The sequence below is a fragment of the Hydractinia symbiolongicarpus genome, chromosome 14, assembly GCF_029227915.1.
Source record: "Hydractinia symbiolongicarpus strain clone_291-10 chromosome 14, HSymV2.1, whole genome shotgun sequence".
Classification (NCBI taxonomy): Eukaryota; Metazoa; Cnidaria; class Hydrozoa; order Anthoathecata; family Hydractiniidae; genus Hydractinia; species Hydractinia symbiolongicarpus.
The window spans coordinates 7,656,328-7,680,934 of NC_079888.1; the positions used below are offsets into that span (position 1 = coordinate 7,656,328).

The window sequence follows — 24,607 nt, forward strand, 5'->3', positions numbered from 1 at the left end:
GGATGATTTATCTAAAATTGACTAAGCCATATTTGAATGCTTCCAAGTCATTTCTTCAAAATTTGCCAGGTTTATGGCAGAACTCATGCTTAGAGGAGAATTGGTGATTTCCACGGCGCGTTCGTAATGCAATTAAAAGTTTAACAGAAAACGCCCAACGTGGGGCTCGAACCCACGACCCTGAGATTAAGAGTCTCATGCTCTACCGACTGAGCTAGCCGCGCTGATTCGTTATTAGGTTCCGTTACTAAAGCTGTCTTGGACTTACACAACAATTGAACACGCCTAAGATTACTTAAAATTGGGGCACTCGCGTAATTCCACTGTTTGGGCTTGTAAAAGGTTACGTGAGTCGAAACAGGTTCAGCAATGTTAGCTTTCCATAACGTAGACGTGGTACGGAAACAGACGAGGTGGCCGAGTGGTTAAGGCGATGGACTGCTAAACAATTGGGCTCTGCCCGCGTGGGTTCGAATCCCATCTTCGTCGTACATTCGGTTCTATGGTGTAATGGTTAGCAATCTGGACTTTGAATCCAGCGATCCGAGTTCAAATCTCGGTAGAACCTGACGTTCTTTTTGAATTCTTATTTAATCTTTTGTTTAAAAAATACGTGAGGAAAGGCTAATTTAGTTAAAATTGACTAAGCCATATTTGAATGCTTTCAAGTCATTTCTTCAACATTTGCCAGGTTTATGGCAGAACTCATGCTTAGAGGAGAATTGGTGATTTCCACGGCGCGTTCGTAATGCAATTAATAGTTTATTAGAAAACGCCCCTTGTGGAGCTCGAGTCCACGACCCTGAGATTAAGAGTCTCATGCTCTACCGACTGAGCTAGCCGGGCTGATTCGTTATTAGGTTCCGCCATTAAAGCCGTCTTGGACTTACACAACAATTGACCACACCTAAGGTTACTTAAAATTGGGCGACTCGCGTAATCCTACTGGTTGGGCTGGTAAAAGGTTACGTGAGTCGAAACAGGTTCAGAAATGTTAGCTTTCCATAAAGTAGACGTGGTACAGAAACAGACGAGGTGGCCGAGTGGTTAAGGCGATGGACTGCTAATCCATTGGGCTCTGCCCGCGTGGGTTCGAATCCCATCTTCGTCGCACATTCGGTTCTATGGTGTAATGGTTAGCACTCTGGACTTTGAATCCAGCGATCCGAGTTCAACTCTCGGTAGAACCTGACCTTCCTTTTTAATTCTGATTTAATCTTTTTTTTGAAAAATACGTGAGGGAAAGGCTGCTTTATTCAAAATTGACTAAGCCATATTTGAATGCTTTCAAGTCATTTCTTCAAAATTTGCCAGGTTTATGGCAGAACTCATGCTTAGAGGGGAATTGGTGATTTCCACGGCGCGTTCGTAATGCAATTAAAAGTGTATCAGAAAACGCCCAACGTGGGGCTCGAACCCACGACCCTGAGATTAAGAGTTTCATGCTCTACCGACTGAGCTAGCCGGGCTGATTCGTTATTAGGTTCCGTTACTAAAGCTGTCTTGGACTTACGCAACAATTGACCACACCTTAAATTACTTAAAATTGGGGCACTCGCGTAATCCCACTGTTTAGGCTGGTAAAAGGTTACGTGAGTCGAAACAGGTTCAGCAATGTTAGCTTTCCATAACGTAGACGTGGTATAGAAACAGACGAGGTGGCCGAGTGGTTAAGGCGATCCATTGGGCTCTGCCCGCGTGGGTTCGAATCCCATCTTCGTCGCACATTCGGTTCTATGGTGTAATGGTTAGCACTCTGGACTTTGAATCCAGCGATCCGAGTTCAAATCTTGGTAGAACCTGACCTTCTTTTTGAATTCTTATTTAATCTTTTGTTTAAAAAATACGTGAGGAAAGGCTAATTTAGTTAAAATTGACTAAGCCATATTTGAATGCTTTCAAGTCATTTCTTCAACATTTGCCAGGTTTATGGCAGAACTCATGCTTAGAGGAGAATTGGTGATTTCCACTGCGCGTTCGTTATGCAATTAAAAGTTTATCAGAAAACGCCCAACGTGGGGCTCGAACCCACGACCCTGAGATTAAGAGTCTCATGCTCTACCGACTGAGCTAGCCGGGCTGATTCTTTATTATGTTCCGCCACTAAAGCCGTCTTGGACTTACACAACAATTGACCACGGCTATGATTCGTTATTAGGTTCCGCCATTAAAGCCGTCTTGGACTTACACAACAATTGACCACACCTAAGGTTACTTAAAATTGGGCGACTCGCGTAATCCTACTGTTTGGGCTGGTAAAAGGTTACGTGAGTCGAAACAGGTTCAGAAATGTTAGCTTTCCATAAAGTAGACGTGGTACAGAAACAGACGAGGTGGCCGAGTGGTTAAGGCGATGGAGTGCTAATCCATTGGGCTCTGCCCTCGTGGGTTCGAATCCCACTTGGTCGCACATTCGGTTCTATGATGTAATGGTTAGCACTCTGGACTTTGAACCCAGCGATCCGAGTTCAAATCTCGGTAGAACCTGATTTTCTTTTTGAACTCTGATTTAATCATTTGTTTAAGAAATGCGTGAGGAAGGGATGATTTATGAGGAAGGGATGATTTATCTAAAATTGACTAAGCCATATTTAAATGCTTCCAAGTCATTTCTTCAAAATTTGCCAGGTTTATGGCAGAACTCATGCTTAGAGGAGAATTGGTGATTTCCACGGCGCGTTCGTAATGCAATTAAAAGTTTATTAGAAAACGCCCAACGTGGGGCTCGAACCCACGACCCTGAGATTAAGAGTCTCATGCTCTACCGACTGAGCTAGCCGGGCTGATTCGTAATTAGGTTCCGCCATTAAAGCCGTCTTGGACTTACACAACAATTGACCACGCCTAAGATTACTTAAAATTGGGCCACTCGCGTAATCCTACTGTTTGGGCTGGTAAACAGTTACGTGAGTCAAAACAGGTTCAGAAATGTTAGCTTTCCATAAAGTAGACGTGGTACAGAAACAGACGAGGTGGCCGAGTGGTTAAGGCGATGGACTGCTAATCCATTGGGCTCTGCCCGCGTGGGTTCGAATCCCATCTTTGTCGCACATTCGGTTCTATGGTGTAATGGTTAGCACTCTGGACTTTGAATCCAGCGATCCGAGTTCAACTCTCGGTAGAACCTGACCTTCCTTTTTAATTCTGATTTAATCTTTTTTTTGAAAAATACGTGAGGGAAAGGCTGCTTTATTCAAAATTGACTAAGCCATATTTGAATGCTTTCAAGTCATTTCTTCAAAATTTGCCAGGTTTATGGCAGAACTCATGCTTAGAGGGGAATTGGTGATTTCCACGGCGCGTTCGTAATGCAATTAAAAGTGTATCAGAAAACGCCCAACGTGGGGCTCGAACCCACGACCCTGAGATTAAGAGTTTCATGCTCTACCGACTGAGCTGGCCGGGCTGATTCGTTATTAGGTTCCGTTACTAAAGCTGTCTTGGACTTACGCAACAATTGACCACACCTTAAATTACTTAAAATTGGGGCACTCGCGTAATCCCACTGTTTGGGCTGGTAAAAGGTTACGTGAGTCGAAACAGGTTCAGCAATGTTAGCTTTCCATAACGTAGACGTGGTACAGAAACAGACGAGGTGGCCGAGTGGTTAAGGCGATCCATTGGGCTCTGCCCGCGTGGGTTCGAATCCCATCTTCGTCGCACATTCGGTTCTATGGTGTAATGGTTAGCACTCTGGACTTTGAATCCAGCGATCCGAGTTCAAATCTCGGTAGAACCTGACCTTCTTTTTGAATTCTTATTTAATCTTTTGTTTAAAAAATACGTGAGGAAAGGCTAATTTAGTTAAAATTGACTAAGCCATATTTGAATGCTTTCAAGTCATTTCTTCAACATTTGCCAGGTTTATGGCAGAACTCATGCTTAGAGGAGAATTGGTGATTTCCACTGCGCGTTCGTTATGCAATTAAAAGTTTATCAGAAAACGCCCAACGTGGGGCTCGAACCCACGACCCTGAGATTAAAAGTCTCATGCTCTACCGACTGAGCTAGCCGGGCTGATTCTTTATTATGTTCCGCCACTAAAGCCGTCTTGGACTTACACAACAATTGACCACGGCTATGATTCGTTATTAGGTTCCGCCATTAAAGCCGTCTTGGACTTACACAACAATTGACCACACCTAAGGTTACTTAAAATTGGGCGACTCGCGTAATCCTACTGGTTGGGCTGGTAAAAGGTTACGTGAGTCGAAACAGGTTCAGAAATGTTAGCTTTCCATAAAGTAGACGTGGTACAGAAACAGACGAGGTGGCCGAGTGGTTAAGGCGATGGAGTGCTAATCCATTGGGCTCTGCCCTCGTGGGTTCGAATCCCACTTGGTCGCACATTCGGTTCTATGATGTAATGGTTAGCACTCTGGACTTTGAACCCAGCGATCCGAGTTCAAATCTCGGTAGAACCTGATTTTCTTTTTGAACTCTGATTTAATCATTTGTTTAAGAAATGCGTGAGGAAGGGATGATTTATGAGGAAGGGATGATTTATCTAAAATTGACTAAGCCATATTTAAATGCTTCCAAGTCATTTCTTCAAAATTTGCCAGGTTTATGGCAGAACTCATGCTTAGAGGAGAATTGGTGATTTCCATGGCGCGTTCGTAATGCAATTAAAAGTTTATTAGAAAACGCCCAACGTGGGGCTCGAACCCACGACCCTGAGATTAAGAGTCTCATGCTCTACCGACTGAGCTAGCCGGGCTGATTCGTTATTAGGTTCCGCCATTAAAGCCGTCTTGGACTTACACAACAATTGACCACGCCTAAGATTACTTAAAATTGGGCCACTCGCGTAATCCTACTGTTTGGGCTGGTAAACAGTTACGTGAGTCAAAACAGGTTCAGAAATGTTAGCTTTCCATAAAGTAGACGTGGTACAGAAACAGACGAGGTGGCCGAGTGGTTAAGGCGATGGACTGCTAATCCATTGGGCTCTGCCCGCGTGGGTTCGAATCCCATCTTCGTCGCACATTCGGTTCTATGGTGTAATGGTTAGCACTCTGGACTTTGAATCCAGCGATCCGAGTTCAACTCTCGGTAGAACCTGACCTTCCTTTTTAATTCTGATTTAATCTTTTTTTTGAAAAATACGTGAGGGAAAGGCTGCTTTATTCAAAATTGACTAAGCCATATTTGAATGCTTTCAAGTCATTTCTTCAAAATTTGCCAGGTTTATGGCAGAACTCATGCTTAGAGGGGACGTAATGCAATTAAAAGTGTATCAGAAAACGCCCAACGTGGGGCTCGAACCCACGACCCTGAGATTAAGAGTTTCATGCTCTACCGACTGAGCTAGCCGGGCTGATTCGTTATTAGGTTCCGTTACTAAAGCTGTCTTGGACTTACGCAACAATTGACCACACCTTAAATTACTTAAAATTGGGGCACTCGCGTAATCCCACTGTTTGGGCTGGTAAAAGGTTACGTGAGTCGAAACAGGTTCAGCAATGTTAGCTTTCCATAACGTAGACGTGGTACAGAAACAGACGAGGTGGCCGAGTGGTTAAGGCGATCCATTGGGCTCTGCCCGCGTGGGTTCGAATCCCATCTTCGTCGCACATTCGGTTCTATGGTGTAATGGTTAGCACTCTGGACTTTGAATCCAGCGATCCGAGTTCAAATCTCGGTAGAACCTGACCTTCTTTTTGAATTCTTATTTAATCTTTTGTTTAAAAAATACGTGAGGAAAGGCTAATTTAGTTAAAATTGACTAAGCCATATTTGAATGCTTTCAAGTCATTTCTTCAACATTTGCCAGGTTTATGGCAGAACTCATGCTTAGAGGAGAATTGGTGATTTCCACTGCGCGTTCGTTATGCAATTAAAAGTTTATCAGAAAACGCCCAACGTGGGGCTCGAACCCACGACCCTGAGATTAAAAGTCTCATGCTCTACCGACTGAGCTAGCCGGGCTGATTCTTTATTATGTTCCGCCACTAAAGCCGTCTTGGACTTACACAACAATTGACCACGGCTATGATTCGTTATTAGGTTCCGCCATTAAAGCCGTCTTGGACTTACACAACAATTGACCACACCTAAGGTTACTTAAAATTGGGCGACTCGCGTAATCCTACTGGTTGGGCTGGTAAAAGGTTACGTGAGTCGAAACAGGTTCAGAAATGTTAGCTTTCCATAAAGTAGACGTGGTACAGAAACAGACGAGGTGGCCGAGTGGTTAAGGCGATGGACTGCTAATCCATTGGGCTCTGCCCTCGTGGGTTCGAATCCCACTTGGTCGCACATTCGGTTCTATGATGTAATGGTTAGCACTCTGGACTTTGAACCCAGCGATCCGAGTTCAAATCTCGGTAGAACCTGATTTTCTTTTTGAACTCTGATTTAATCATTTGTTTAAGAAATGCGTGAGGAAGGGATGATTTATGAGGAAGGGATGATTTATCTAAAATTGACTAAGCCATATTTAAATGCTTCCAAGTCATTTCTTCAAAATTTGCCAGGTTTATGGCAGAACTCATGCTTAGAGGAGAATTGGTGATTTCCACGGCGCGTTCGTAATGCAATTAAAAGTTTATTAGAAAACGCCCAACGTGGGGCTCGAACCCACGACCCTGAGATTAAGAGTCTCATGCTCTACCGACTGAGCTAGCCGCGCTGATTCGTTATTAGGTTCCGCCATTAAAGCCGTCTTGGACTTACACAACAATTGACCACGCCTAAGATTACTTAAAATTGGGCCACTCGCGTAATCCTACTGTTTGGGCTGGTAAACAGTTACGTGAGTCAAAACAGGTTCAGAAATGTTAGCTTTCCATAAAGTAGACGTGGTACAGAAACAGACGAGGTGGCCGAGTGGTTAAGGCGATGGACTGCTAATCCATTGGGCTCTGCCCGCGTGGGTTCGAATCCCATCTTCGTCGCACATTCGGTTCTATGGTGTAATGGTTAGCACTCTGGACTTTGAATCCAGCGATCCGAGTTCAACTCTCGGTAGAACCTGACCTTCCTTTTTAATTCTGATTTAATCTTTTTTTTGAAAAATACGTGAGGGAAAGGCTGCTTTATTCAAAATTGACTAAGCCATATTTGAATGCTTTCAAGTCATTTCTTCAAAATTTGCCAGGTTTATGGCAGAACTCATGCTTAGAGGGGAATTGGTGATTTCCACGGCGCGTTCGTAATGCAATTAAAAGTGTATCAGAAAACGCCCAACGTGGGGCTCGAACCCACGACCCTGAGATTAAGAGTCTCATGCTCTACCGACTGAGCTAGCCGGGCTGATTCGTTATTAGGTTCCGTTACTAAAGCTGTCTTGGACTTACGCAACAATTGACCACACCTTAAATTACTTAAAATTGGGGCACTCGCGTAATCCCACTGTTTGGGCTGGTAAAAGGTTACGTGAGTCGAAACAGGTTCAGCAATGTTAGCTTTCCATAACGTAGACGTGGTACAGAAACAGACGAGGTGGCCGAGTGGTTAAGGCGATCCATTGGGCTCTGCCCGCGTGGGTTCGAATCCCATCTTCGTCGCACATTCGGTTCTATGGTGTAATGGTTAGCACTCTGGACTTTGAATCCAGCGATCCGAGTTCAAATCTCGGTAGAACCTGACCTTCTTTTTGAATTCTTATTTAATCTTTTGTTTAAAAAATACGTGAGGAAAGGCTAATTTAGTTAAAATTGACTAAGCCATATTTGAATGCTTTCAAGTCATTTCTTCAACATTTGCCAGGTTTATGGCAGAACTCATGCTTAGAGGAGAATTGGTGATTTCCACTGCGCGTTCGTTATGCAATTAAAAGTTTATCAGAAAACGCCCAACGTGGGGCTCGAACCCACGACCCTGAGATTAAGAGTCTCATGCTCTACCGACTGAGCTAGCCGGGCTGATTCTTTATTATGTTCCGCCACTAAAGCCGTCTTGGACTTACACAACAATTGACCACGGCTAAGATTACTTAAAATTGGGCCACTCGCGTAATCCTACTGTTTGGGCTGGTAAACCTTTACGTGAGTCAAAACAGGTTCAGCAATATTAGCTTTCCATAAAGTAGACGTGGTACAGAAACAGACGAGGTGGCCGAGTGGTTAAGGCGATGGACTGCTAATCCATAAGGCTCTGCCCGCGTGGGTTCGAATCCCATCTTCGTCGCGCATTCGGTTCTATGGTGTAATGGTTAGCACTCTGGACTTTGAATCCAGCGATCCGAGTTCAAATCTCGGTAGAAGCTGACCTTCTTTTTGAATTCTTATTTAATCTTTTGTTTAAAAAATACGTGAGGAAAGGCTAATTTAGTTAAAATTGACTAAGCCATATTTGAATGCTTTCAAGTCATTTCTTCAACATTTGCCAGGTTTATTGCAGAACTTATGCTTAGAGGAGAATTGGTGATTTCCACGGCGCGTTCGTAATGCAATTAAAAGTTTATCAGAAAACGCCCAACGTGGGGCTCGAACCCACGACCCTGAGATTAAGAGTCTCATGCTCTACCGACTGAGCTAGCCGGGCTGATTCGTTATTAGGTTCCGCCATTAAAGCCGTCTTGGACTTACACAACAATTGACCACGCCTAAGATTACTTAAAATTGGGCCACTCGCGTAATCCTACTGTTTGGGCTGGTAAACACTTACGTGAGTCAAAACAGGTTCAGAAATGTTAGCTTTCCATAAAGTAGACGTGGTACAGAAACAGACGAGGTGGCCGAGTGGTTAAGGCGATGGACTGCTAATCCATTGGGCTCTGCCCGCGTGGGTTTGAATCCCATCTTCGTCGCACATTCGGTTCTATGGTGTAATGGTTAGCACTCTGGACTTTGAATCCAGCGATCCGAGTTCAACTCTCGGTAGAACCTGACCTTCCTTTTTAATTCTGATTTAATCTTTTTTTTGAAAAATACGTGAAGGAAAGGCTGATTTATTCAAAATTGACTAAGCCATATTTGAATGCTTTCAAGTCATTTCTTCAAAATTTGCCAGGTTTATGGCAGAACTCATGCTTAGAGGGGAATTGGTGATTTCCACGGCGCGTTCATAATGCAATTAAAAGTGCAGCAGAAAACGCCCATTGTGGAGCTCGAATCCACGACCCTGAGATTAAGAGTCTCATGCTCTACCGACTGAGCTAGCCGGGATGATACGTTATTAGGTTCCGCCATTAAAGCCGTCTTGGACTTACACAACAATTGACCACGGCAAAGATTACTTAAAATTGGGCCACTCGCGTAATGCTACTGTTTGGGCTGGTAAACCTTTACGTGAGTCAAAACAGGTTCAGCAATGTTAGCTTTCCATAAAGTAGACGTGGTACAGAAACAGACGAGGTGGCCGAGTGGTTAAGGCGATGGACTGCTAATCCATAGGGCTCTGCCCGCGTGGGTTCGAATCCCATCTTCGTCGCACATTCGGTTCTATGGTGTAATGGTTAGCACTCTGGACTTTGAATCCAGCGATCCGAGTTCAAATCTCGGTAGAACCTGACCTTCTTTTTGAATTCTTATTTAATCTTTTGTTTAAAAAATACGTGTGGAAAGGCTAATTTAGTTAAAATTGACTAAGCCATATTTGAATGCTTTCAAGTCATTTCTTCAAAATTTGCCAGGTTTATGGCAGAACTCATGCTTAGAGGGGAATTGGTGATTTCCACGGCGCGTTCATAATGCAATTAAAAGTGCAGCAGAAGACGCCCATTGTGGAGCTCGAATCCACGACCCTGAGATTAAGAGTCTCATGCTCTACCGACTGAGCTAGCCGGGCTGATACGTTATTAGGTTCCGCCATTAAAGCCGTCTTGGACTTACAGAACAATTGACCACGGCTAAGATTACTTAAAATTGGGCCACTCGCGTAATCCTACTGTTTGGGCTGGTAAACCTTTACGTGAGTCAAAACAGGTTCAGCAATGTAGACGTGGTACAGACACAGACGAGGTGGCCGAGTGGTTAAGGCGATGGACTGCTAATCCATAGGGCTCTGCCCGCGTGGGTTCGAATCCCATCTTCGTCGCACATTCGGTTCTATGGTGTAATGGTTAGCACTCTGGACTTTGAATCCAGCGATCCGAGTTCAAATCTCGGTAGAACCTGACCTTCTTTTTGAATTCTTATTTAATCTTTTGTTTAAAAAATACGTGAGGAAAGGCTAATTTAGTTAAAATTGACTAAGCCATATTTGAATGCTTTCAAGTCATTTCTTCAACATTTGCCAGGTTTATGGCAGAACTCATGCTTAGAGGGGAATTGGTGATTTCCACGGCGCGTTCATAATGCAATTAAAAGTAAAGCAGAAAACGCCCAACGTGGGGCTCGAACCCACGACCTTGAGACTCTCTGCTCTACCGACTGAGCTAGCCGGGCTGATTCGTTATTACGTTCCGCCATTAAAGCCGTCTTGGACTTACGCAACAATTGACCACACCTTAAATTACTTAAAATTGGGCCACTCGCGTAATCCTACTGTTTGGGCTGGTAAAAGGTTACGTGAGTCGAAAAAGGTTCAGCAATGTTAGCTTTCCATAAAGTAGACGTCGTACAGAAACAGACGAGGTGGCCGAGTGGTTAAGGCGATCGACTGCTAATCCTTCGGGCTCCGCACGCGTAGGTTCGAATCACATCTTCGTCGCACATGCGGTTCTATGGTGAAATGGTTAGCACTCTGGGCTTTGAATCCAGCGATCCGAGTTCAAATCTCGGTAGAACCTGCCCTTCTTTTTGAATTCTTTTTTAATCTTTTGCTTAACAAATACGTGAGGGAAAGGCTGATTTATTTAAAATTGAATAAGCCATATTTGAATGCTTTCAAGTCATTTCTTCAACATTTGCCAGGTTTATGGAAGAACTCATGCTTAGAGGAGAATTGGTGATTTCCACGGCGCGTTCGTAATACAATTAAAAGTGTATCAAAAAACGCCCAACGTGGGGCTCGAACCCACGACCCTGAGATTAAGAGTCTCATGCTCTACCGACTGAGCCAGCCGGGCTGATTCGGTATTAGGTTCCGCCATTAAAGGCGTCTTGGACTTACGCAACAATTGACCACACCTTAAATTACTTAAAATTGGGCCACTCGCTTAATCCTACTGTTTGGGCTGGTAAAAGGTTACGTGAGTCGAAACAGGTTCAGCAAAACTTACGCAACAATTGACCACACCTTAATTTACTTAAAATTGGACCACTCGCGTAATCCTACTGTTTGGGCTGGTAAAAGGTTACGTGAGTCGAAACAGGTTCAACAATGTTAGCTTTCCATAAAGTGGACGTGGTATATAAACAGACGAGGTGGCCGAGTGGTTAAGGCGATGGACTGCTAATCCATTGGCCTCTGCCCGCGTGGGTTCGAATCCCACTTCGTCGCACATTCGGTTCTATGATGTAATGGTTAGCACTCTGGACTTTGAACCCAGCGATGCGAGCTCAAATCTTGGTAGAATCTGATTTTCTTTTTGAACTCTGATTTAATCATTTGTTTAAGAAATGCGTGAGGAAGGGATAATTTATCTAAAATTGACTAAGCCATATTTGAATGCTTTCCAGTCATTTCTTCCAAATTTGCCAGGTTTTGGCAGAACTCATGCTTAGAGGGGAATTGGTGATTTCTAAGGCGCGTGAGTAATGCAATTAAAAGTGTATCAGAAAACTCCCAACGTGGGGCCCGAACCCACAACCCTACGATGAAGAGTCTCATGCTGTACCGACTGCGCTAGCCGGGCCGATTCGTTATTAGATTCCGCCGTTAAAGCCGTCTTGGACTTACGCAACAATTGACCACGCCTAAGATTATTTAAAATTGGGCCACTCGCGTAATCCTACTGTTTGAGCTGGTAAAAGGTTACGTGAGTCGAAACAGGTTCAGAAATGTTAGCTTTCCATAAAGTAGACGTGGTACAGAAACAGACGAGGTGGCCGAGTGGTTAAGGCGATGGAATGCTAATCCATTGGGCTCTGCCCGCGTGGGTTCGAATCCCATCTTCGTCGCACATTCGCTTCTATGGTGTAATAGTTAGCCCTCTGGACTTTGAATTCAGCGATCCGAGTTCAAATCTCGGTAGAACCTGACCTTCTTTTTGAATTCTTTTTTAATCTTTTGTTTAACAAATACGTGAGGGAAAGGCTGATTTATTTAAAATTGACTAAGCCATATTTGAATGCTTTCAAGTCATATCTTCAACATTTTCCAGGTTTGTGGCAGAACTCATGCTTAGAGGAGAATTGGTGATTTCCACGGCGCGTTCGTAATGCAATTAAAAGTGTATCAGAAAACGCCCAACGTGGGGCTCGATCCCACAAACCTGAGATTAAGAGTCTCATGCTCTACCGACTGAGCTTATCGGGCCTCTTCGTTATTATGTTCCGCCATTAAAGCCGTCTTGGACTTACACAACAATTGACCATGCCTAAGATTACTTAAAATTGGGCCACTCGCGTAATCCTACTGTTTGGGCTGGTAAAAGGTTACGCAAGTCAAAACAGCTTCAGCAATGTTAGATTTCCATAAAGTAGACGTGGTACAGAAACAGACGAGGTGGCCGAGTGGTTAAGGCGACGGACTGCTAATCCTTTGGGCTCTGCCCGCGTGGGTTCGAATCGCATCTTCGTCGCACATTCGGTTCTATGGTGTAATGGTTAGCACTCTGGACTTTGAATCCAGCGATCCGAGTTCAACTCTCGGTAGAACCTGACCTTCTTTTTGAATTTTGATTTAATCTTTTGTTTGAAAAATACGTGAGGGAAAGGCTGATATATTCAAAATTGAATAAGCCATATTTGAATGCTTTCAAGTCATTTCTTCAACATTTGCCAGGTTTATGGCAGAACTTATGCTTAGTGGAGAATTGGTGATTTGCACGGCGCGTTCGTAATACAATTAAAAGTGTATCAAAAAACGCCCAACGTGGGGCTCGAACCCACGACCCTGAGATTAAGAGTCTCATGCTCTACCGACTTAGCCAGCCGGGTTGATTCGGTATTAGGTTCCGCCATTAAAGCCGTCTTGGACTTACGCAACAATTGACCACACCTTAAATTACTTAAAATTGGGCCACTCGCGTAATCCTACTGTTTGGTTTGGTAACAGGTTACGTGAGTCGAAACAGGTTCAGCAAAACTTACGCAACAATTAACCACACCTAAGATTACTTAAAATTGGGCCACTCGCGTAATCCTACTGTTTGGGCTGGTAAAAGGTTACGCAAGTCAAAACAGGTTCAGCAATGTTAGATTTCCATAAAGTAGACGTGGTACAGAAACAGACGAGGTGGCCGAGTGGTTAAGGCGATGGACTGCTAATCCTTTGGGCTCTGCCTGCGTGGGTTCGAATCCCATCTTCGTCGCACATTCGGTTCTATGGTGTAATGGTTAGCACTCTGGACTTTGAATCCAGCGATCCGAGTTTAACTCTCGGTAGAACCTGACCTTCTTTTTGAATTCTGATTTAATCTTTTGTTTGAAAAATACGTGAGGGAAAGGCTGATATATTCAAAATTAACTAAGCCATATTTTGGGCTGGTAAAAAGTTACGTGAGTCGAAACAGGTTCAGCAATGTTAGCTTTCCATGGAGTAGACGTCGTACAGAAACAGACGAGGTGGCCGAGTGGTTAAGGCGATGGACTGCTAATCCTTCGGGCTCTGCCCGCGTGGGTTCGAATCACATCTTCGTCGCACATGCGGTTCTATGGTGTAATGGTTAGCACTCTGGACTTTGAATCCAGCGATCCGAGATCAAATCTCGGTAGAACCTGACCTTCTTTTTGAATTCTTTTTTAATCTTTTGTTTAACAAATACGTGAGGGAAAGGCTGATTTATTTAAAATTGAATAAGCCATATTTGAATGCTTTCAAGTCATTTCTTCAACATTTTCCAGGTTTATGGCAGAACTTATGCTTAGTGGAGAATTGGTGATTTCCACGGCGCGTTCGTAATACAATTAAAAGTGTATCAAAAAACGCCCAACGTGGGGCTCGAACCCACGACCCTGAGATTAAGAGTCTCATGCTCTACCGACTTAGCCAGCCGGGTTGATTCGGTATTAGGTTCCGCCATTAAAGCCGTCTTGGACTTACGCAACAATTGACCACACCTTAAATTACTTAAAATTGGGCCACTTGCGTAATCCTACTGTTTGGGCTGGTAACAGGTTACGTGAGTCGAAACAGGTTCAGCAAAACTTACGCAACAATTGACCACACCTTAAATTACTTAAAATTGGGCCAGTCGCGTAATCCTACTGTTTGGGCTGATAAAAGGTTACGTGAGTCGAAACAGGTTCAGCAATGTTAGCTTTCCATAGAGTAGACGTCGTAACGAAAAAGACGAGGTGGCCGAGTGGTTAAGGCGATGGACTGCTAATCCTTCGGGCTGTGCCCGCGTGGGTTCGAATCACATCTTCGTCGCACATGCGGTTCTATGGTGTAATGGTTAGCACTCTGGACTTGGAATCCAGCGATCCGAGTTCAAATCTTGGTAGAACCTGACCTTTTTTTTGAATTCTTTTTTAATCTTTTGTTTAACAAATACGTGAGGGAAAGGCTGATTTATTTAAAATTGACTAAGCCATATTTGAATGCTTTCAAGTCATTTCTTCAACATTTGCAAGGTTTATGGCAGAACTCATGCTTAGAGGAGAATTGGTGATTTCCACGGCGCGTTCGTAATGCAATTAAAAGTGTATCAGAAAACGCCCAACGTGGGGCTCGAACCCACGACCCTGAGATTAAGAGTTTCATGCTCTACCGACTGAGCTAGCCGGGCTGATTCGTTATTAGGTTCCGCCATTAAAGCCGTCTTGGACTTACGCAAGAATTGACCACACCTAAGATTACTTAAAATTGGGCCACTCGCGTAATCCTACTGTTTGGGCTGGTAAAAGGTTACGTGAGTCGAAACAGGTTCAACATTGTTAGCTTTCCATAAAGTGGACGTGGTATATAAACAGACGAGGTGGCCGAGTGGTTAAGGCGATGGACTGCTAATCCATTGGCCTCTGCCCGCGTGGGTTCGAATCCCACTTCGTCGCACATTCGGTTCTATGATATAATGGTTAGCACTCTGGACTTTGAACCCAGCGATGCGAGCTCAAATCTTGGTAGAATCTGATTTTCTTTTTGAACTCTGATTTAATCATTTGTTTAAGAAATGCGTGAGGAAGGGATAATTTATCTAAAATTGACTAAGCCATATTTGAATGCTTTCCAGTCATTTCTTCAAAATTTGCCAGGTTTTGGCAGAACTCATGCTTAGAGGGGAATTGGTGATTTCTAAGGCGCGTGAGTAATGCAATTAAAAGTGTATCAGAAAACTCCCAACGTGGGGCCCGAACCCACAACCCTACGATGAAGAGTCTCATGCTGTACCGACTGCGCTAGCCGGGCCGATTCGTTATTAGATTCCGCCGTTAAAGCCGTCTTGGACTTACGCAACAATTGACCACGCCTAAGATTATTTAAAATTGGGCCACTCGCGTAATCCTACTGTTTGAGCTGGTAAAAGGTTACGTGAGTCGAAACAGGTTCAGAAATGTTAGCTTTCCATAAAGTAGACGTGGTACAGAAACAGACGAGGTGGCCGAGTGGTTAAGGCGATGGAATGCTAATCCATTGGGCTCTGCCCGCGTGGGTTCGAATCCCATCTTCGTCGCACATTCGCTTCTATGGTGTAATAGTTAGCCCTCTGGACTTTGAATTCAGCGATCCGAGTTCAAATCTCGGTAGAACCTGACCTTCTTTTTGAATTCTTTTTTAATCTTTTGTTTAACAAATACGTGAGGGAAAGGCTGATTTATTTAAAATTGACTAAGCCATATTTGAATGCTTTCAAGTCATATCTTCAACATTTTCCAGGTTTGTGGCAGAACTCATGCTTAGAGGAGAATTGGTGATTTCCACGGCGCGTTCGTAATTTAATTAAAAGTGTATCAGAAAACGCCCAACGTGGGGCTCGATCCCACAAACCTGAGATTAAGAGTCTCATGCTCTACCGACTTAGCCAGCCGGGTTGATTCGGTATTAGGTTCCGCCATTAAAGCCGTCTTGGACTTACGCAACAATTGACCACACCTTAAATTACTTAAAATTGGGCCACTCGCGTAATCCTACTGTTTGGTTTGGTAACAGGTTACGTGAGTCGAAACAGGTTCAACAAAACTTACGCAACAATTAACCACACCTAAGATTACTTAAAATTGGGCCACTCGCGTAATCCTACTGTTTGGGCTGGTAAAAGGTTACGCAAGTCAAAACAGCTTCAGCAATGTTAGATTTCCATAAAGTAGACGTGGTACAGAAACAGACGAGGTGGCCGAGTGGTTAAGGCGACGGACTGCTAATCCTTTGGGCTCTGCCCGCGTGGGTTCGAATCCCATCTTCGTCGCACATTCGGTTCTATGGTGTAATGGTTAGCACTCTGGACTTTGAATCCAGCGATCCGAGTTCAACTCTCGGTAGAACCTGACCTTCTTTTTGAATTCTGATTTAATCTTTTGTTTGAAAAATACGTGAGGGAAAGGCTGATATATTCAAAATTGAATAAGCCATATTTGAATGCTTTCAAGTCATTTCTTCAACATTTGCCAGGTTTATGGCAGAACTTATGCTTAGTGGAGAATTGGTGATTTCCACGGCGCGTTCGTAATACAATTAAAAGTGTATCAAAAAACGCCCAACGTGGGGCTCGAACCCACGACCCTGAGATTAAGAGTCTCATGCTCTACCGACTTAGCCAGCCGGGTTAATTCGGTATTAGGTTCCGCCATTAAAGCCGTCTTGGACTTACGCAACAATTGACCACACCTTAAATTACTTAAAATTGGGCCACTTGCGTAATCCTACTGTTTGGGCTGGTAACAGGTTACGTGAGTCGAAACAGGTTCAGCAAAACTTACGCAACAATTGACCACACCTTAAATTACTTAAAATTGGGCCAGTCGCGTAATCCTACTGTTTGGGCTGATAAAAGGTTACGTGAGTCGAAACAGGTTCAGCAATGTTAGCTTTCCATAGAGTAGACGTCGTAACGAAAAAGACGAGGTGGCCGAGTGGTTAAGGCGATGGACTGCTAATCCTTCGGGCTGTGCCCGCGTGGGTTCGAATCACATCTTCGTCGCACATGCGGTTCTATGGTGTAATGGTTAGCACTCTGGACTTTGAATCCAGCGATCCGAGTTCAAATCTTGGTAGAACCTGACCTTTTTTTTGAATTCTTTTTTAATCTTTTGTTTAACAAATACGTGAGGGAAAGGCTGATTTATTTAAAATTGACTAAGCCATATTTGAATGCTTTCAAGTCATTTCTTCAACATTTGCAAGGTTTATGGCAGAACTCATGCTTAGAGGAGAATTGGTGATTTCCACGGCGCGTTCGTAATGCAATTAAAAGTGTATCAGAAAACGCCCAACGTGGGGCTCGAACCCACAACCCTGAGATTAAGAGTTTCATGCTCTACCGACTGAGCTAGCCGAGCTGATTCGTTATTAGGTTCCGCCATTAAAGCCGTCTTGGACTTACGCAACAATTGACCACACCTAAGATTACTTAAAATTGGGCCACTCGCGTAATCCTACTGTTTGGGCTGGTAAGAGGTTACGTGAGTCGAAACTGGTTCAGCAATGATAGCTTTCCATAAAGTAGACGTGGTACAGTAACAGACGAGGTGGCCAAGTGGTTAAGGCGATGGTGTGTTAATCCATTGGGCGCTGCTCGAGTGGGTTCGAATCCCATCTTCATCGCACATTCGGTTCTATGGTGTAATGGTTAGCACTCTGGACTTTGAATCCCGCGATCCGAATTCAAATCTCGGTAGAATGTGACTTTCTTTCTGAACTCTGATTTAAACATTTGTTTGAAAAATACGTGAGCAAGGGATGATTTATCTAAAATTGACTAAGCCATATTTGAAAGCTTTCAAGACATTTCTTCAGCATTTGCCAGGTTTATGGCAGAACTCATGCTTAGAGGGGAATTGGTGATTTCTAAGGCGCGTGAGTAATGCAATTAAAAGTGTATCAGAAAACTCCCAACGTGGGGCCCGAACCCACAACCCTACGATGAAGAGTCTCATGCTGTACCGACTGCGCTAGCCGGGCCGATTCGTTATTAGATTCCGCCGTTAAAGCCGTCTTGGACTTACGCAACAATTGACCACGCCTAAGATTATTTAAAATTGGGCCACTCGCGTAATCCTACTGTTTGAGCTGGTAAAAGGTTACGTGAGTCGAAACAGGTTCAGAAATGTTAGCTTTCCATAAAGTAGACGTGGTACAGAAACAGACGAGGTGGCCGAGTGGTTAAGGCGATGGAATGCTAATCCATTGGGCTCTGCCCGCGTGGGTTCGAATCCCATCTTCGTCGCACATTCGCTTCTATGGTGTAATAGTTAGCCCTCTGGACTTTGAATTCAGCGATCCGAGTTCAAATCTCGGTAGAACCTGACCTTCTTTTTGAATTCTTTTTTAATCTTTTGTTTAACAAATACGTGAGGGAAAGGCTGATTTATTTAAAATTGACTAAGCCATATTTGAATGCTTTCAAGTCATATCTTCAACATTTTCCAGGTTTGTGGCAGAACTCATGCTTAGAGGAGAATTGGTGATTTCCACGGCGCGTTCGTAATTTAATTAAAAGTGTATCAGAAAACGCCCAACGTGGGGCTCGATCCCACAAACCTGAGATTAAGAGTCTCATGCTCTACCGACTTAGCCAGCCGGGTTGATTCGGTATTAGGTTCCGCCATTAAAGCCGTCTTGGACTTACGCAACAATTGACCACACCTTAAATTACTTAAAATTGGGCCACTCGCGTAATCCTACTGTTTGGTTTGGTAACAGGTTACGTGAGTCGAAACAGGTTCAACAAAACTTACGCAACAATTAACCACACCTAAGATTACTTAAAATTGGGCCACTCGCGTAATCCTACTGTTTGGGCTGGTAAAAGGTTACGCAAGTCAAAACAGCTTCAGCAATGTTAGATTTCCATAAAGTAGACGTGGTACAGAAACAGACGAGGTGGCCGAGTGGTTAAGGCGACGGACTGCTAATCCTTTGGGCTCTGCCCGCGTGGGTTCGAATCCCATCTTCGTCGCACATTCGGTTCTATGGTGTAATGGTTAGCACTCTGGACTTTGAATCCAGCGATCCGAGTTCAACTCTCGGTAGAACCTGACCTTCTTTTTGAATTCTGATTTAATCTTTTGTTTGAAAAATACGTGAGGGAAAGGCTGATATATTCAAAATTGAATAAGCCATATTTGAATGCTTTCAAGTCATTTCTTCAACATTTGCCAGGTTTATGGCAGAACTTATGCTTAGTGGAGAATTGGTGATTTCCACGGCGCGTTCGTAATACAATTAAAAGTGTATCAAAAAACGCCCAACGTGGGGCTCGAACCCACGACCCTGAGATTAAGAGTCTCATGCTCTACCGACTTAGCCAGCCGGGTTAATTCGGTATTAGGTTCCGCCATTAAAGCCGTCTTGGACTTACGCAACAATTGACCACACCTTAAATTACTTAAAATTGGGCCACTTGCGTAATCCTACTGTTTGGGCTGGTAACAGGTTACGTGAGTCGAAACAGGTTCAGCAAAACTTACGCAACAATTGACCACACCTTAAATTACTTAAAATTGGGCCAGTCGCGTAATCCTACTGTTTGGGCTGATAAAAGGTTACGTGAGTCGAAACAGGTTCAGCAATGTTAGCTTTCCATAGAGTAGACGTCGTAACGAAAAAGACGAGGTGGCCGAGTGGTTAAGGCGATGGACTGCTAATCCTTCGGGCTGTGCCCGCGTGGGTTCGAATCACATCTTCGTCGCACATGCGGTTCTATGGTGTAATGGTTAGCACTCTGGACTTTGAATCCAGCGATCCGAGTTCAAATCTTGGTAGAACCTGACCTTTTTTTTGAATTCTTTTTTAATCTTTTGTTTAACAAATACGTGAGGGAAAGGCTGATTTATTTAAAATTGACTAAGCCATATTTGAATGCTTTCAAGTCATTTCTTCAACATTTGCAAGGTTTATGGCAGAACTCATGCTTAGAGGAGAATTGGTGATTTCCACGGCGCGTTCGTAATGCAATTAAAAGTGTATCAGAAAACGCCCAACGTGGGGCTCGAACCCACAACCCTGAGATTAAGAGTTTCATGCTCTACCGACTGAGCTAGCCGAGCTGATTCGTTATTAGGTTCCGCCATTAAAGCCGTCTTGGACTTACGCAACAATTGACCACACCTAAGATTACTTAAAATTGGGCCACTCGCGTAATCCTACTGTTTGGGCTGGTAAGAGGTTACGTGAGTCGAAACTGGTTCAGCAATGATAGCTTTCCATAAAGTAGACGTGGTACAGTAACAGACGAGGTGGCCAAGTGGTTAAGGCGATGGTGTGTTAATCCATTGGGCGCTGCTCGAGTGGGTTCGAATCCCATCTTCATCGCACATTCGGTTCTATGGTGTAATGGTTAGCACTCTGGACTTTGAATCCCGCGATCCGAATTCAAATCTCGGTAGAATGTGACTTTCTTTCTGAACTCTGATTTAAACATTTGTTTGAAAAATACGTGAGCAAGGGATGATTTATCTAAAATTGACTAAGCCATATTTGAAAGCTTTCAAGACATTTCTTCAGCATTTGCCAGGTTTATGGCAGAACTCATGCTTAGAGGAGAATTAGTGATTTCCATGGCGCGTTCGTAATGCAATTAAAAGTGTATCAGAAAACGCCCAACGTGAGGCTCGAAACCACGACCCTGAGATTAAGAGTGTCATGCTCTACCGACTGAGCTAGCCGGGCTGATTCGTTATTAGGTTCCGCCATTAAAGCCGTCTTGGACTTATGCAACAATTGACCACACCTTAAATTACTTAAAATTGGGCCACTCGCGTAATCCTACTGTTTGGGCTGGTAAAAGGTTACGTGAGTCGAAACAGGTTCAGCAAAACTTACGCAACAATTGACTACACCTTAAATTACTTAAAATTGGGCCAGTCGCGTAATCCTACTGTTTGGGCTAGTAAAAGATTACGTAAGTCAAAGCAGATTCAGCAATTTTAGATTTCAATAAAGTAGACGTGGTACAGAAACAGACGAGGTGGCCGAGTGGTTAAGGCGATGGACTGCTAATCCATTGGGCTCTGCCCGCGTGGGTTCGAATCCCATCTTCGTCGCACATTCGGTTCTATGGTGTAATGGTTAGCACTCTGGACTTTAAATCCAGCCATCCAAGTTCAACTCTCGGTAGAACCTGACCTTCTTTTTGAATTCTGATTTAATCTTTTGTTTGAAAAATACGTGAGGGAAAGGCTGATATATTCAAAATTAACTAAGCCATATTTGAATGCTTTCAAGTCATTTCTTCAAAATTTGCCAGCTTTATGGCAGAACTCATGCTTAGAGGGGAATTGGTGATTTCCACGCCGCGTTCATAATGGAATTAAAAGTGCAGCAGAAAACGCCCAACGTTGTGCTTGAACCCACGACCCTGAGATTAAGAGTCTCATGCTCTACCGACTGAGCTAGCCGGGCTGATTCGTTATTAGGTTCCGCCATTAAAGCCGTCTTGGACTTACACAACAATTGACCACACCTTACATTACTTAAAATTGGGCCACTCGCGTAATCCTACTGTTTGGGCTGGTAAAAGGTTACGTGAGTCGAAACAGGTTCAGCAATGTTAGCTTTCCATAGAGTAGACGTCGTACAGAAACAGACAAGGTGGCCGAGTGGTTAAGGCGATGGACTGCTAATCCTTCGGGCTCTGTCCGCGTGGGTTCGAATCACATCTTCGTCGCACATGTGGTTCTATGGTGTAATGGTTAGCACTCTGGACTTTGAATCCAGCGATCCGAGTTCAAATCTCGGTAGAACCTGACCTTCTTTTCGAATTCTTTTTTAATCTTTTGTTTAACAAATACGTGAGGGAAAGGCTGATTTGTTTAAAATTGACTAAGCCATATTTGAATGCTTTCAAGTCATTTCTTCAACATTTGCCAGGTTTATGGCAGAACTCATGCTTAGAGGAGAATTGGTGATTTCCACGGCGCGTTCGTAATGCAATTAAAAGTGTATCAGAAAACGCCCAACGTGGGGCTCGAACCCACGACCCTGAGATTAGGAGTCTCATGCTCTACCGACTGAGCTAGCCGGGCTGATTCATTATTAGGTTCCGCCATTAAAGCCGTCTTGGACTTACGCAACAATTGACCACACCTAAGATTACTTAAAATTGGGCCACTCGCGTAATCCTACTGTTTGGGCTGGTAAAAGGTTACGTGTGTCGAAGCAGGTTCAGCAATGTTAGCTTTCCATAAAGTAGACGTGGTACAGAAACAGACGAGGTGGCCGAGTGGTTAAGGCGATGGACTGCTAATCCGTTGGGCTCTGCCCGCGTGGGTTCGAATCCCATCTTCGTCGCACATTCGGTTCTATGGTGTAATGTTTAGCACTCTGGACTTTGAATCCAGCCATCCGAGTTCAACTCTCGGTAGAACCTGACCTTCTTTTTGAATTCTGATTTAATCTTTTGTTTGAAAAATACGTGAGGGAAAGGCTGATATATTCAAAATTAACTAAGCCATATTTGAATGCTTTCAAGTCATTTCTTCAAAATTTGCCAGCTTTATGGCAGAACTCATGCTTAGAGGGGAATTGGTGATTTACACGCCGCGTTCATAATGCAATTAAAAGTGCAGCAGAAAACGCCCAACGTTGTGCTTGAACCCACGACCCTGAGATTAAGAGTCTCATGCTCTACCGACTGAGCTAGCCGGGCTGATTCGTTATTAGGTTCCGCCATTAAAGCCGTCTTGGACTTACGCAACAATTGACCACACCTTACATTACTTAAAATTGGGCCACTCGTGTAATCCTACTGTTTGGGCTGGTAAAAGGTTACGTGAGTCGAAACAGGTTCAGCAATGTTAGCTTTCCATAGAGTAGACGTCGTACAGAAACAGACAAGGTGGCCGAGTGGTTAAGGCGATGGACTGCTAATCCTTCGGGCTCTGTCCGCGTGGGTTCGAATCACATCTTCGTCGCACATGTGGTTCTATGGTGTAATGGTTAGCACTCTGGACTTTGAATCCAGCGATCCGAGTTCAAATCTCGGTAGAACCTGACCTTCTTTTTGAATTCTTATTTAATCTTTTGTTTAAAAAATACGTGAGGAAAGGCTAATTTAGTTAAAATTGACTAAGCCATATTTGAATGCTTTCAAGTCATTTCTTCAACATTTGCCTGGTTTATGGCAGAACTCATGCTTAGAGGAGAATTGGTGATTTCCACGGCGCGTTCGTTATGCAATTAAAAGTTTATCAGAAAACGCCCAACGTGGGGCTCGAACCCACGACCCTGAGATTAAGAGTCTCATGCTCTACCGACTGAGCTAGCCGGGCTGTTTCGTTATTATGTTCCGCCATTAAAGCCGTCTTGGACTTACACAACAATTGACCACGGCTAAGATTACTTAAAATTGGGCCACTCGCGTAATCCTACTGTTTGGGCTGGTAAACCTTTACGTGAGTCAAAACAGGTTCAGCAATATTAGCTTTTCATAAAGTAGACGTGGTACAGAAACAGACGAGGTGGCCGAGTGGTTAAGGCGATGGACTGCTAATCCATAGGGCTCTGCCCGCGTGGGTTCGAATCCCATCTTCGTCGCACATTCGGTTCTATGGTGTAATGGTTAGCACTCTGGACTTTGAATCCAGCGATCCGAGTTCAAATCTCGGTAGAACCTGACCTTCTTTTTGAATTCTTATTTAATCTTTTGTTTAAAAAATACGTGAGGAAAGGCTAATTTAGTTAAAATTGACTAAGCCACATTTGAATGCTTTCAAGTCATTTCTTCAACATTTGCCAGGTTTATGGCAGAACTCATGCTTAGAGGAGAATTGGTGATTTCCACGGCGCGTTCGTAATGCAATTAAAATTTTATCAGAAAACGCCCAACGTGGGGCTCGAACCCACGACCCTGAGATTAAGAGTCTCATGCTCTACCGACTGAGCTAGCCGGGCTAATTCGTTATTAGGTTCCGCCATTAAAGCCGTCTTGGACTTACACAACAATTGACCACGCCTAAGATTACTTAAAATTGGGCCACTCGCGTAATCCTACTGTTTGGGCTGGTAAACACTTACGTGAGTCAAAACAGGTTCAGAAATGTTAGCTTTCCATAAAGTAGACGTGGTACAGAAACAGACGAGGTGGCCGAGTGGTTAAGGCGATGGACTGCTAATCCTTCGGGCTCTGCCCGCGTGGGTTCGAATCCCATCTTCGTCGCACATTCGGTTCTATGGTGTAATGGTTAGCACTCTGGACTTTAAATCCCGCGATCCGAATTCAAATCTCGGTAGAATGTGACTTTCTTTTTGAATTCTTATTTAATCTTTTGTTTAAAAAATACGTGAGGAAAGGCTAATTTAGTTAAAATTGACTAAGCCACGTTTGAATGCTTTCAAGTCATTTCTTCAACATTTGCCAGGTTTATGGCAGAACTCATGCTTAGAGGAGAATTGGTGATTTCCACGGCGCGTTCGTAATGCAATTAAAAGTTTATCAGAAAACGCCCAACGTGGGGCTCGAACCCACGACCCTGAGATTAAGAGTCTCATGCTCTACCGACTGAGCTAGCCGGGC

At 43.8% G+C, this 24,607-nt stretch overlaps 67 non-coding genes across 67 annotated transcripts; 42 read left to right on the top strand and 25 right to left on the bottom strand.

The window, feature by feature from the left end:
- Positions 1-151: 151 nt before the first annotated feature.
- Positions 152-224, bottom strand: Trnak-cuu (transfer RNA lysine (anticodon CUU)). The gene has a single exon. It is a non-coding gene; the product is annotated as a tRNA-Lys (tRNA).
- A 272-nt stretch (positions 225-496) lies between these two features.
- On the top strand, positions 497-568 carry Trnaq-uug (transfer RNA glutamine (anticodon UUG)). Its single transcript has one exon. It is a non-coding gene; the product is annotated as a tRNA-Gln (tRNA).
- Positions 569-1,029: 461 nt separating this feature from the next.
- On the top strand, positions 1,030-1,111 carry Trnas-gcu (transfer RNA serine (anticodon GCU)). The gene has a single exon. It is a non-coding gene; the product is annotated as a tRNA-Ser (tRNA).
- A 7-nt stretch (positions 1,112-1,118) lies between these two features.
- Positions 1,119-1,190, top strand: Trnaq-uug (transfer RNA glutamine (anticodon UUG)). Its single transcript has one exon. It is a non-coding gene; the product is annotated as a tRNA-Gln (tRNA).
- A 206-nt stretch (positions 1,191-1,396) lies between these two features.
- Positions 1,397-1,469, bottom strand: Trnak-cuu (transfer RNA lysine (anticodon CUU)). Its single transcript has one exon. It is a non-coding gene; the product is annotated as a tRNA-Lys (tRNA).
- A 261-nt stretch (positions 1,470-1,730) lies between these two features.
- Trnaq-uug (transfer RNA glutamine (anticodon UUG)) lies at positions 1,731-1,802 on the top strand. Its single transcript has one exon. It is a non-coding gene; the product is annotated as a tRNA-Gln (tRNA).
- Positions 1,803-2,007: 205 nt separating this feature from the next.
- Positions 2,008-2,080, bottom strand: Trnak-cuu (transfer RNA lysine (anticodon CUU)). The gene has a single exon. It is a non-coding gene; the product is annotated as a tRNA-Lys (tRNA).
- A 630-nt stretch (positions 2,081-2,710) lies between these two features.
- On the bottom strand, positions 2,711-2,783 carry Trnak-cuu (transfer RNA lysine (anticodon CUU)). Its single transcript has one exon. It is a non-coding gene; the product is annotated as a tRNA-Lys (tRNA).
- A 183-nt stretch (positions 2,784-2,966) lies between these two features.
- Positions 2,967-3,048, top strand: Trnas-gcu (transfer RNA serine (anticodon GCU)). The gene has a single exon. It is a non-coding gene; the product is annotated as a tRNA-Ser (tRNA).
- Positions 3,049-3,055: 7 nt separating this feature from the next.
- Trnaq-uug (transfer RNA glutamine (anticodon UUG)) lies at positions 3,056-3,127 on the top strand. The gene has a single exon. It is a non-coding gene; the product is annotated as a tRNA-Gln (tRNA).
- Positions 3,128-3,333: 206 nt separating this feature from the next.
- Trnak-cuu (transfer RNA lysine (anticodon CUU)) lies at positions 3,334-3,406 on the bottom strand. The gene has a single exon. It is a non-coding gene; the product is annotated as a tRNA-Lys (tRNA).
- A 261-nt stretch (positions 3,407-3,667) lies between these two features.
- On the top strand, positions 3,668-3,739 carry Trnaq-uug (transfer RNA glutamine (anticodon UUG)). Its single transcript has one exon. It is a non-coding gene; the product is annotated as a tRNA-Gln (tRNA).
- A 205-nt stretch (positions 3,740-3,944) lies between these two features.
- Positions 3,945-4,017, bottom strand: Trnak-uuu (transfer RNA lysine (anticodon UUU)). The gene has a single exon. It is a non-coding gene; the product is annotated as a tRNA-Lys (tRNA).
- A 630-nt stretch (positions 4,018-4,647) lies between these two features.
- On the bottom strand, positions 4,648-4,720 carry Trnak-cuu (transfer RNA lysine (anticodon CUU)). The gene has a single exon. It is a non-coding gene; the product is annotated as a tRNA-Lys (tRNA).
- Positions 4,721-4,903: 183 nt separating this feature from the next.
- Positions 4,904-4,985, top strand: Trnas-gcu (transfer RNA serine (anticodon GCU)). The gene has a single exon. It is a non-coding gene; the product is annotated as a tRNA-Ser (tRNA).
- Positions 4,986-4,992: 7 nt separating this feature from the next.
- Trnaq-uug (transfer RNA glutamine (anticodon UUG)) lies at positions 4,993-5,064 on the top strand. The gene has a single exon. It is a non-coding gene; the product is annotated as a tRNA-Gln (tRNA).
- Positions 5,065-5,247: 183 nt separating this feature from the next.
- Trnak-cuu (transfer RNA lysine (anticodon CUU)) lies at positions 5,248-5,320 on the bottom strand. Its single transcript has one exon. It is a non-coding gene; the product is annotated as a tRNA-Lys (tRNA).
- A 261-nt stretch (positions 5,321-5,581) lies between these two features.
- Positions 5,582-5,653, top strand: Trnaq-uug (transfer RNA glutamine (anticodon UUG)). Its single transcript has one exon. It is a non-coding gene; the product is annotated as a tRNA-Gln (tRNA).
- Positions 5,654-5,858: 205 nt separating this feature from the next.
- Trnak-uuu (transfer RNA lysine (anticodon UUU)) lies at positions 5,859-5,931 on the bottom strand. The gene has a single exon. It is a non-coding gene; the product is annotated as a tRNA-Lys (tRNA).
- Positions 5,932-6,561: 630 nt separating this feature from the next.
- Positions 6,562-6,634, bottom strand: Trnak-cuu (transfer RNA lysine (anticodon CUU)). Its single transcript has one exon. It is a non-coding gene; the product is annotated as a tRNA-Lys (tRNA).
- Positions 6,635-6,817: 183 nt separating this feature from the next.
- On the top strand, positions 6,818-6,899 carry Trnas-gcu (transfer RNA serine (anticodon GCU)). Its single transcript has one exon. It is a non-coding gene; the product is annotated as a tRNA-Ser (tRNA).
- Positions 6,900-6,906: 7 nt separating this feature from the next.
- Trnaq-uug (transfer RNA glutamine (anticodon UUG)) lies at positions 6,907-6,978 on the top strand. The gene has a single exon. It is a non-coding gene; the product is annotated as a tRNA-Gln (tRNA).
- A 206-nt stretch (positions 6,979-7,184) lies between these two features.
- Trnak-cuu (transfer RNA lysine (anticodon CUU)) lies at positions 7,185-7,257 on the bottom strand. Its single transcript has one exon. It is a non-coding gene; the product is annotated as a tRNA-Lys (tRNA).
- A 261-nt stretch (positions 7,258-7,518) lies between these two features.
- On the top strand, positions 7,519-7,590 carry Trnaq-uug (transfer RNA glutamine (anticodon UUG)). The gene has a single exon. It is a non-coding gene; the product is annotated as a tRNA-Gln (tRNA).
- A 205-nt stretch (positions 7,591-7,795) lies between these two features.
- Trnak-cuu (transfer RNA lysine (anticodon CUU)) lies at positions 7,796-7,868 on the bottom strand. The gene has a single exon. It is a non-coding gene; the product is annotated as a tRNA-Lys (tRNA).
- Positions 7,869-8,051: 183 nt separating this feature from the next.
- Trnas-gcu (transfer RNA serine (anticodon GCU)) lies at positions 8,052-8,133 on the top strand. The gene has a single exon. It is a non-coding gene; the product is annotated as a tRNA-Ser (tRNA).
- A 7-nt stretch (positions 8,134-8,140) lies between these two features.
- On the top strand, positions 8,141-8,212 carry Trnaq-uug (transfer RNA glutamine (anticodon UUG)). Its single transcript has one exon. It is a non-coding gene; the product is annotated as a tRNA-Gln (tRNA).
- A 205-nt stretch (positions 8,213-8,417) lies between these two features.
- Trnak-cuu (transfer RNA lysine (anticodon CUU)) lies at positions 8,418-8,490 on the bottom strand. The gene has a single exon. It is a non-coding gene; the product is annotated as a tRNA-Lys (tRNA).
- Positions 8,491-8,673: 183 nt separating this feature from the next.
- Trnas-gcu (transfer RNA serine (anticodon GCU)) lies at positions 8,674-8,755 on the top strand. The gene has a single exon. It is a non-coding gene; the product is annotated as a tRNA-Ser (tRNA).
- A 7-nt stretch (positions 8,756-8,762) lies between these two features.
- On the top strand, positions 8,763-8,834 carry Trnaq-uug (transfer RNA glutamine (anticodon UUG)). Its single transcript has one exon. It is a non-coding gene; the product is annotated as a tRNA-Gln (tRNA).
- Positions 8,835-9,296: 462 nt separating this feature from the next.
- Positions 9,297-9,378, top strand: Trnas-gcu (transfer RNA serine (anticodon GCU)). Its single transcript has one exon. It is a non-coding gene; the product is annotated as a tRNA-Ser (tRNA).
- Positions 9,379-9,385: 7 nt separating this feature from the next.
- Positions 9,386-9,457, top strand: Trnaq-uug (transfer RNA glutamine (anticodon UUG)). Its single transcript has one exon. It is a non-coding gene; the product is annotated as a tRNA-Gln (tRNA).
- A 445-nt stretch (positions 9,458-9,902) lies between these two features.
- Positions 9,903-9,984, top strand: Trnas-gcu (transfer RNA serine (anticodon GCU)). The gene has a single exon. It is a non-coding gene; the product is annotated as a tRNA-Ser (tRNA).
- Positions 9,985-9,991: 7 nt separating this feature from the next.
- Trnaq-uug (transfer RNA glutamine (anticodon UUG)) lies at positions 9,992-10,063 on the top strand. The gene has a single exon. It is a non-coding gene; the product is annotated as a tRNA-Gln (tRNA).
- Positions 10,064-10,884: 821 nt separating this feature from the next.
- On the bottom strand, positions 10,885-10,957 carry Trnak-cuu (transfer RNA lysine (anticodon CUU)). Its single transcript has one exon. It is a non-coding gene; the product is annotated as a tRNA-Lys (tRNA).
- Positions 10,958-11,869: 912 nt separating this feature from the next.
- On the top strand, positions 11,870-11,951 carry Trnas-gcu (transfer RNA serine (anticodon GCU)). Its single transcript has one exon. It is a non-coding gene; the product is annotated as a tRNA-Ser (tRNA).
- A 630-nt stretch (positions 11,952-12,581) lies between these two features.
- Positions 12,582-12,653, top strand: Trnaq-uug (transfer RNA glutamine (anticodon UUG)). Its single transcript has one exon. It is a non-coding gene; the product is annotated as a tRNA-Gln (tRNA).
- Positions 12,654-12,859: 206 nt separating this feature from the next.
- On the bottom strand, positions 12,860-12,932 carry Trnak-cuu (transfer RNA lysine (anticodon CUU)). The gene has a single exon. It is a non-coding gene; the product is annotated as a tRNA-Lys (tRNA).
- Positions 12,933-13,224: 292 nt separating this feature from the next.
- On the top strand, positions 13,225-13,306 carry Trnas-gcu (transfer RNA serine (anticodon GCU)). Its single transcript has one exon. It is a non-coding gene; the product is annotated as a tRNA-Ser (tRNA).
- Positions 13,307-13,313: 7 nt separating this feature from the next.
- Positions 13,314-13,385, top strand: Trnaq-uug (transfer RNA glutamine (anticodon UUG)). The gene has a single exon. It is a non-coding gene; the product is annotated as a tRNA-Gln (tRNA).
- Positions 13,386-13,642: 257 nt separating this feature from the next.
- On the top strand, positions 13,643-13,714 carry Trnaq-uug (transfer RNA glutamine (anticodon UUG)). Its single transcript has one exon. It is a non-coding gene; the product is annotated as a tRNA-Gln (tRNA).
- A 206-nt stretch (positions 13,715-13,920) lies between these two features.
- Trnak-cuu (transfer RNA lysine (anticodon CUU)) lies at positions 13,921-13,993 on the bottom strand. The gene has a single exon. It is a non-coding gene; the product is annotated as a tRNA-Lys (tRNA).
- Positions 13,994-14,374: 381 nt separating this feature from the next.
- Trnap-ugg (transfer RNA proline (anticodon UGG)) lies at positions 14,375-14,446 on the top strand. The gene has a single exon. It is a non-coding gene; the product is annotated as a tRNA-Pro (tRNA).
- A 206-nt stretch (positions 14,447-14,652) lies between these two features.
- Positions 14,653-14,725, bottom strand: Trnak-cuu (transfer RNA lysine (anticodon CUU)). Its single transcript has one exon. It is a non-coding gene; the product is annotated as a tRNA-Lys (tRNA).
- An 803-nt stretch (positions 14,726-15,528) lies between these two features.
- On the top strand, positions 15,529-15,610 carry Trnas-gcu (transfer RNA serine (anticodon GCU)). Its single transcript has one exon. It is a non-coding gene; the product is annotated as a tRNA-Ser (tRNA).
- A 650-nt stretch (positions 15,611-16,260) lies between these two features.
- On the top strand, positions 16,261-16,342 carry Trnas-gcu (transfer RNA serine (anticodon GCU)). Its single transcript has one exon. It is a non-coding gene; the product is annotated as a tRNA-Ser (tRNA).
- A 7-nt stretch (positions 16,343-16,349) lies between these two features.
- Positions 16,350-16,421, top strand: Trnaq-uug (transfer RNA glutamine (anticodon UUG)). The gene has a single exon. It is a non-coding gene; the product is annotated as a tRNA-Gln (tRNA).
- Positions 16,422-16,627: 206 nt separating this feature from the next.
- On the bottom strand, positions 16,628-16,700 carry Trnak-cuu (transfer RNA lysine (anticodon CUU)). The gene has a single exon. It is a non-coding gene; the product is annotated as a tRNA-Lys (tRNA).
- Positions 16,701-17,081: 381 nt separating this feature from the next.
- Positions 17,082-17,153, top strand: Trnaq-uug (transfer RNA glutamine (anticodon UUG)). The gene has a single exon. It is a non-coding gene; the product is annotated as a tRNA-Gln (tRNA).
- A 206-nt stretch (positions 17,154-17,359) lies between these two features.
- On the bottom strand, positions 17,360-17,432 carry Trnak-cuu (transfer RNA lysine (anticodon CUU)). The gene has a single exon. It is a non-coding gene; the product is annotated as a tRNA-Lys (tRNA).
- An 805-nt stretch (positions 17,433-18,237) lies between these two features.
- On the top strand, positions 18,238-18,319 carry Trnas-gcu (transfer RNA serine (anticodon GCU)). The gene has a single exon. It is a non-coding gene; the product is annotated as a tRNA-Ser (tRNA).
- A 650-nt stretch (positions 18,320-18,969) lies between these two features.
- Trnas-gcu (transfer RNA serine (anticodon GCU)) lies at positions 18,970-19,051 on the top strand. Its single transcript has one exon. It is a non-coding gene; the product is annotated as a tRNA-Ser (tRNA).
- A 7-nt stretch (positions 19,052-19,058) lies between these two features.
- On the top strand, positions 19,059-19,130 carry Trnaq-uug (transfer RNA glutamine (anticodon UUG)). The gene has a single exon. It is a non-coding gene; the product is annotated as a tRNA-Gln (tRNA).
- Positions 19,131-19,336: 206 nt separating this feature from the next.
- Positions 19,337-19,409, bottom strand: Trnak-cuu (transfer RNA lysine (anticodon CUU)). The gene has a single exon. It is a non-coding gene; the product is annotated as a tRNA-Lys (tRNA).
- Positions 19,410-19,790: 381 nt separating this feature from the next.
- Trnaq-uug (transfer RNA glutamine (anticodon UUG)) lies at positions 19,791-19,862 on the top strand. Its single transcript has one exon. It is a non-coding gene; the product is annotated as a tRNA-Gln (tRNA).
- Positions 19,863-20,068: 206 nt separating this feature from the next.
- Trnak-cuu (transfer RNA lysine (anticodon CUU)) lies at positions 20,069-20,141 on the bottom strand. Its single transcript has one exon. It is a non-coding gene; the product is annotated as a tRNA-Lys (tRNA).
- Positions 20,142-21,055: 914 nt separating this feature from the next.
- Positions 21,056-21,137, top strand: Trnas-gcu (transfer RNA serine (anticodon GCU)). Its single transcript has one exon. It is a non-coding gene; the product is annotated as a tRNA-Ser (tRNA).
- Positions 21,138-21,767: 630 nt separating this feature from the next.
- Positions 21,768-21,839, top strand: Trnaq-uug (transfer RNA glutamine (anticodon UUG)). The gene has a single exon. It is a non-coding gene; the product is annotated as a tRNA-Gln (tRNA).
- A 206-nt stretch (positions 21,840-22,045) lies between these two features.
- Positions 22,046-22,118, bottom strand: Trnar-ccu (transfer RNA arginine (anticodon CCU)). Its single transcript has one exon. It is a non-coding gene; the product is annotated as a tRNA-Arg (tRNA).
- Positions 22,119-22,301: 183 nt separating this feature from the next.
- Trnas-gcu (transfer RNA serine (anticodon GCU)) lies at positions 22,302-22,383 on the top strand. The gene has a single exon. It is a non-coding gene; the product is annotated as a tRNA-Ser (tRNA).
- Positions 22,384-23,013: 630 nt separating this feature from the next.
- On the top strand, positions 23,014-23,085 carry Trnaq-uug (transfer RNA glutamine (anticodon UUG)). Its single transcript has one exon. It is a non-coding gene; the product is annotated as a tRNA-Gln (tRNA).
- Positions 23,086-23,290: 205 nt separating this feature from the next.
- Positions 23,291-23,363, bottom strand: Trnak-cuu (transfer RNA lysine (anticodon CUU)). Its single transcript has one exon. It is a non-coding gene; the product is annotated as a tRNA-Lys (tRNA).
- Positions 23,364-23,546: 183 nt separating this feature from the next.
- Trnas-gcu (transfer RNA serine (anticodon GCU)) lies at positions 23,547-23,628 on the top strand. The gene has a single exon. It is a non-coding gene; the product is annotated as a tRNA-Ser (tRNA).
- A 7-nt stretch (positions 23,629-23,635) lies between these two features.
- Trnaq-uug (transfer RNA glutamine (anticodon UUG)) lies at positions 23,636-23,707 on the top strand. Its single transcript has one exon. It is a non-coding gene; the product is annotated as a tRNA-Gln (tRNA).
- Positions 23,708-23,912: 205 nt separating this feature from the next.
- Trnak-cuu (transfer RNA lysine (anticodon CUU)) lies at positions 23,913-23,985 on the bottom strand. Its single transcript has one exon. It is a non-coding gene; the product is annotated as a tRNA-Lys (tRNA).
- A 183-nt stretch (positions 23,986-24,168) lies between these two features.
- On the top strand, positions 24,169-24,250 carry Trnas-gcu (transfer RNA serine (anticodon GCU)). Its single transcript has one exon. It is a non-coding gene; the product is annotated as a tRNA-Ser (tRNA).
- A 284-nt stretch (positions 24,251-24,534) lies between these two features.
- Positions 24,535-24,607, bottom strand: Trnak-cuu (transfer RNA lysine (anticodon CUU)). The gene has a single exon. It is a non-coding gene; the product is annotated as a tRNA-Lys (tRNA).